This window comes from Muntiacus reevesi, chromosome X, assembly GCF_963930625.1.
Source record: "Muntiacus reevesi chromosome X, mMunRee1.1, whole genome shotgun sequence".
In the NCBI taxonomy this organism is placed as follows: Eukaryota; Metazoa; Chordata; class Mammalia; order Artiodactyla; family Cervidae; genus Muntiacus; species Muntiacus reevesi.
In genome coordinates, this window is record NC_089271.1 from 136,142,190 (window position 1) to 136,148,189 (window position 6,000).

The window sequence follows — 6,000 nt, forward strand, 5'->3', positions numbered from 1 at the left end:
GGTTGACAATATGTATCACTGGAATAGTTTGTATTTCTGCATTACTTTCATGTTGAGAAGACTTTTGCTGAAGCATTTTGATCCACTTGACCTTTACTTCTTTTTCAACTTTGTATATCTATTAAGCATTTTTAAATTAAAAAAAATGTTTTACAACTTAACTCCTTCAAAAAGTAAAATAGTTATCAAGTTATGATTCACCACTCAAGATTACATAGAAATCTTATCAGAGAATCTACTGAGAAAATAAATCAATGATAATTATTCTTTAGCATAATTTCTGTAGCCTTAAGAAGTTAGCTTATGTCTGTTAGAATAACTATAAGATATAACCATGGTTTCTACAGACACAGCAGGGTATTATCCATCCTATCAAATCATTAGATAACTTCACTTGTAGAGGGTTTGTAACTGTACACAGTTTATCTTAAAACATCAAAAAATCATTATGTTTAGTTTGTTACTGATAACCAGTGGTTTCTTAAATTTATTTTATGTAATAAAAGACAAAAAGAGAGATTTTTACTCATTCAGTAATTTTTAAATAATATAAATCGTTTCAAATGTAGGACATTGGAATGAATGTGTGGAAATGACAAGCTTAAGACCTGAAGTGAGGGACAAGCTTTAGCTTGTATAAAGTTTCCTTATGTAAAGACTCACGATCATTATTTTCTGGGTTGTAAAAATCAGCTACCTGAGCATTATTATTTGAAGTGTATTTTCAGAACTAAAAAACCATTAGAATTTTCATAAGATTCACTTTTTTAACAGATGAGAACATAGACACTCATAGAAGACTAGAACTCAGGTTATTTAATTCTAAATTTACCCCATAAAATCTTTTCCCACAGTGCTCGTGTGCTTTTATATGTTAATTATTCAACAAATATATATTGAAAAAGCCCACACTGTGTAATGATGTATGCAGAGGGTAGTGGGGTGGGGGTATAAACATGAATAATATATAATCTTTGTCCTACGTGAATTCATAATTCAATGAGAAAGATAAGACTCAAATTAAAAAAGTTAGATGATACATATAAAACCTTAAACACCATGGCTGGCACATAGGAGATCCTCAAAGCCAAAATCCAAATATGAACAACAAAGTGCAGTCCAGTGTATTTAGTGGTGTAAACAATAGTGTCTATTCTCTTTCAAATTTGAAATTCAAATTCTAGTACTCTTATGTATGTGGGGGTCAACCTAGATGCTTTTTTATATGGCCAGGAGTTTTGTTATAATACATACACAAAATCATAACATTTGAATTTTAAGCATTGCTTCTTGGCTTTATAGTCTGCATAGTATATTCATCTGCCCCCCACCCCCTTGCCTTGATAATAAGACAGTATGGTTTTCTCTTAATGAACCGTGAGACTATTTGCAGTCATTTTTCAATGTTACCCATTGCCTTGGAGATCATCACTTCATGACCCACCTTATAGTCTATTTCATCTTGGCAGTTGACAGCTACGTTGGAATCTGGAGTTGGGCAACATTATTTTGTGCCATTGTAGTGGAAGTGGGGAGCATGCAGAGTTCAAACATGGAGTTGGGAAGTTGTCTGAAGTGAGATTTAAAGCACTGGCCATGTAATTCTATAATTACGATGGGAATGAAAACAATGGACACATTTGAACAACATTTTCCAAAAATTATTCAGAAGCTATATTGATGAATTTAATTGAAAATAAGATGAAGAGAGGTGATCCAAGAATGATCCCAGTGCAGAAAGAACAAGCAGTATTTCACTTATAATGTGAAAGTAACATGATTTTGGAGGAGGGGATCTTTTAAAAAATATCTAACAATAAAAGTGTTGCCATAAATGTATTCCGTATTATGTTGCAGAAATTTGTGTACTTTTATTTGATCCTATTGCTTCACTCTGAATCAAGACACTCAGAATATCCACTGTGGACATGAAAATTTGTCAGCTTTTCTGAAAATGGTACTAATCTAAGGTAAAAAAAATCAAATTACTTTAGAACAATATACTATCTTCTAAGGTTTTCAATGTTTCTAACTTTTAAATGCCGACTATTTACATTATAGTGGCAAAATTTGTGGGAGTTTTCTCCATATTCTTTTCCTTGATTATATATTCATACAATTTGTGTCTCTAGATGTATAATATTTAGAATATCAGTCATTTAATTTCAGTAGTTTCTGTGTTCTTGTTTGTAACAAAGAAATTAATTCGAGGGACCCTTACAGGAAGATCACCTATTTCAAATCTGTCATTTTAAGGTTGTAAAAACTGAGATCCAAGTAGAGTAAGTGACCCATTTTTTTCCTCATTCCTCCTAAATGGGAGGGTAGGAAAGAGAGAAATCAATAAAACTTGTACCATGAATTGAAGAGTTTTATAATTATATGGAATTGCCTTTTCTCTATGATAGAACTATTAGCTTTTTTAGGGAAGTATTGTATAATATTTCTAACATCCAACAAAGTATAGCGCATGTAGTAGGCCCTCAACAAAGACTTGCTAAAATCCACGGTGCTCACAGGATTTTAAACTAACCTTCATTTTATAGTTGACTAATTTGGCAGATAAACATGGATAGTGAATTTTGTAAATTTATTGCAAAAAACTTTAAGTTGACCGAGGTTTGGCAGTAGAAACAGGAAAAGTTGAGGTAGGCCATACCAACTCAAAACTTTGGGGAACAAGTGTCATTGTATCAGAGAGAAAGTATAATGTTGGCTTCCAGAGGCTACCGCCAGGGGGGAAAGGAAAGTTATTGTTGAATGGGTATAGAGTTTGTGTTACAAGATGAAAAGAGTTATGGGGATAGATGGTGGTGATGGTTGCATGACAATGTCAATTTATTTAATATTCTTGGATTTTACACTCAAAAATGGCTAAGATGATAAATTTTATGTTATATGTATTTCACCACAATAAAAAAATTTTTAAGGGAAGTAACTATCCTAAAAATTATATGTTCCAAAATGGAAAAAGGAGTCATTGTATCAGTGAGTAGTTTGAAGGTTTATACTTCTACCATGTATCATAAATTCTTTTCCATTTGCATAGTGATTTAAAAAAAAATAGGTATGGAAGCATGATGAAAGAACTACAGAAATGTCTATTGAGAAGCCAGCTCATTTATGCTTTCTTAAAATTTGGTTAAAAAAATATTTGTTGGCAAGGTCCCATATTCTTGTTTTACTTCCACCAAAAATAATGTCATCAACTTCTCTCTGAATCTCATTCAGATTGACATTACATAATATAGGATATGGGCCTATTACTGTTTGAGAATCAGTGACTAATCAAAAAATGCTAGAACAAGCCACAAAGCATTAAATTAATTTTAACTGTTTTTTTTTTCTAATCTAAGATGAAAAAACCCTGACAGAGTAATGACTTTATCAAAGCAATTCATTAATAGTAACCTCTAAATTCCTATCACATTACAAAAGTGAGGCAATAAAGCTCTTGGTTATAAATTTATTTGCTGCAAAGACATTTGGGGATTGTTATTTTTAAAGTTTCTGCTTCTCTATAAGCTGTCAAGCCATATTGTGGAGTGAATCTACACCTTTGAAGTTGCTAATTAAAGGCTGAATAACAAGGGGATTCTATAGCCAGAATGTGGAAATATTCCTAAACATTGAGCACATCTTCACCAGATATGTATGTGACCAATAGAATGTGGTGTCTCTCTGTTACAAGACATGACATGTATACATGTATATGTCCATACATATTTACACACATACACATTCTCCAGGCCAGAATACTGGAGTGGGTAGCCATTCCCTTCTCCAGGGGATTTGCCCAACCCAGGGATCGAACCAAGGTCTCCCACATTGCAGGCAGATTCTTTACCAGCTGAGCCACAAAGGAAGCCCATATACACATATCCACAGATATATATATATATATATATATATATATATGTATATATATGTATATATAGATATGTATATATATAGCATGGTATATTTTCCTGTGAAATGGAAAAATAAACCTGTACATGATAGGACTAAGCTTTAGCTAACTACTTTAAGAAGATTTATAATTTGTTAATTGCTCTAAAGCATGTTCAGAGAGATTGCTGTAATCATTTCAGAGAAACCTGTTATTCTCTTAGATGACTTGAGTTCTTAAATACTATTGTGCAGGTATACTAAAAATTCTACTTTAGTTCTTCCTTTACCTTCTTTCACTTTTGCTTTAACCATTGAAACATATATTCCTCGGAGATTACATGGACATATATAGATAGAGACATAGACATCATATATGGCAACACATCAATCAAGGTACATTAATTGATTACTTACTATAGGCAAGGAGTTTGCCATATAAATGGGCGAAAGATTCAGGGAAGAGGTAGGGGCTTGAGCCAGATCTTGAAGATCAGGTAGAACTTAGATGCATTTGAGAAGGGAGGCTCATACCACAGTACTGGACTTCTCCAGTCTAACTTCAGTATTTCTAGTAATAAATACTCATTAGATGACAAGTCAAGTTTTATGTCATTAAAATTTAAGTAATAAATGGAAGTAGTAAAAACAACTTTTGAAAAAAAGCCTTTAAGTATACAGAATTTTTTTTTAGTATATTATTTCTACCCTACATTAACTTTAGTTTAAATATTGTACTCTGATACAGTCTTTCTACCTGGGCTCAGATCAGTAAGCTAAAAAATCTGACTATTACTGTTTATAATACCTATGTTTTAAGTCAGAGTTATCACATTATTTCCCTGGATGCCAGTGTGAAAAGGTAATACATGGGAAATGGGGTCATAAAACCTTTTAAATATCTCTGAAATACAATAAATGATTTTTAATGACCCATCTGTCACTCTGGTCTCTGACCTCTAGGACTTCAAATTTTCCTATTTCAATTCCAAATAGGCAACTTTAGATAAGTGATCAAAGTTTAATGGCTTTGCTCTGACATTGAGTGTATGTCCAACTCACTATAGTGACACCTAACCCTTTGCATTTATCCCCTGTATATAATAGCATTATGTCTCTGATTTCATTTCACTCTTAAAATGATGTCTGCAACTCCACTGAGCTTCACTCAGGTTTCCTATCCTTGTATCCCCTGGTATTAACAGTTCTTTCTCATTTGCTCTACTTTTATATTGGTAGTTGCATTTCCAAACAAACTGTTACATGCCTATTTTCACCTTGCCAAGCGGCACATGAATGATTAATAGGCACTGTCAGTAATAATATCCTCATCTTCATATGCAAATCTGTTCTACCAAACACCAGTGATTACAGTAGGAAAAAAAAACCTAATCAATTCCTAAACAGAGGAGTAGAGTTTACTGTTTAATACCATGGTCTCTGGCATTAAACCTGCCGTGTTTTAAGCTTGATTTTGGTCAATTAGTTTGAGCAGATTATTTAACCTCTGTGGTGCCTCAGTTCCTCCACCTGCAAACTGTGGATATTAGTAGTACCTTTTCATGGGGTAGTTGTGAGACATATGAGTAATACATGTAAATCTCTTAGAAATGTGTGTACATAGTAACTTTCAATAATTAACAGCTACTATTATCATCATTTATACCTGTTTTTTGAAGAATGATTACTTGCTAACTTGGGCAAGTCTTCCTATCTTGATTCTATAAAGCCATACCTGAAAATACTCAACCTTGATTACTGAGATAAAATGAGAGAGATGTGAGTTTAAAATACATGTATAAAAAGATTTGAACACTGTAACATTTACTCACACTGTGACATTTACTCACAGGCATCTACTAATGATTTTAAACACAATAATCTTATTTTATATATTAAAAAAAGAAAAGATAAAGAGAGTCCTGGTCAATTTTTAGAACCCTGTTATTTTCTAGACATTAGTTGACATTGTCTTTGGTCTCAATGGTGTTTAATTTTGATTTTTAAAAATTTTATATTGAGTCTACCTCCATACCCTGCCAATAATTCTGGTTAACTCTGAATGTTCACCCTTTGTTCCTCACTCCCAACCTCAAGCTGCTTCATTTTCTT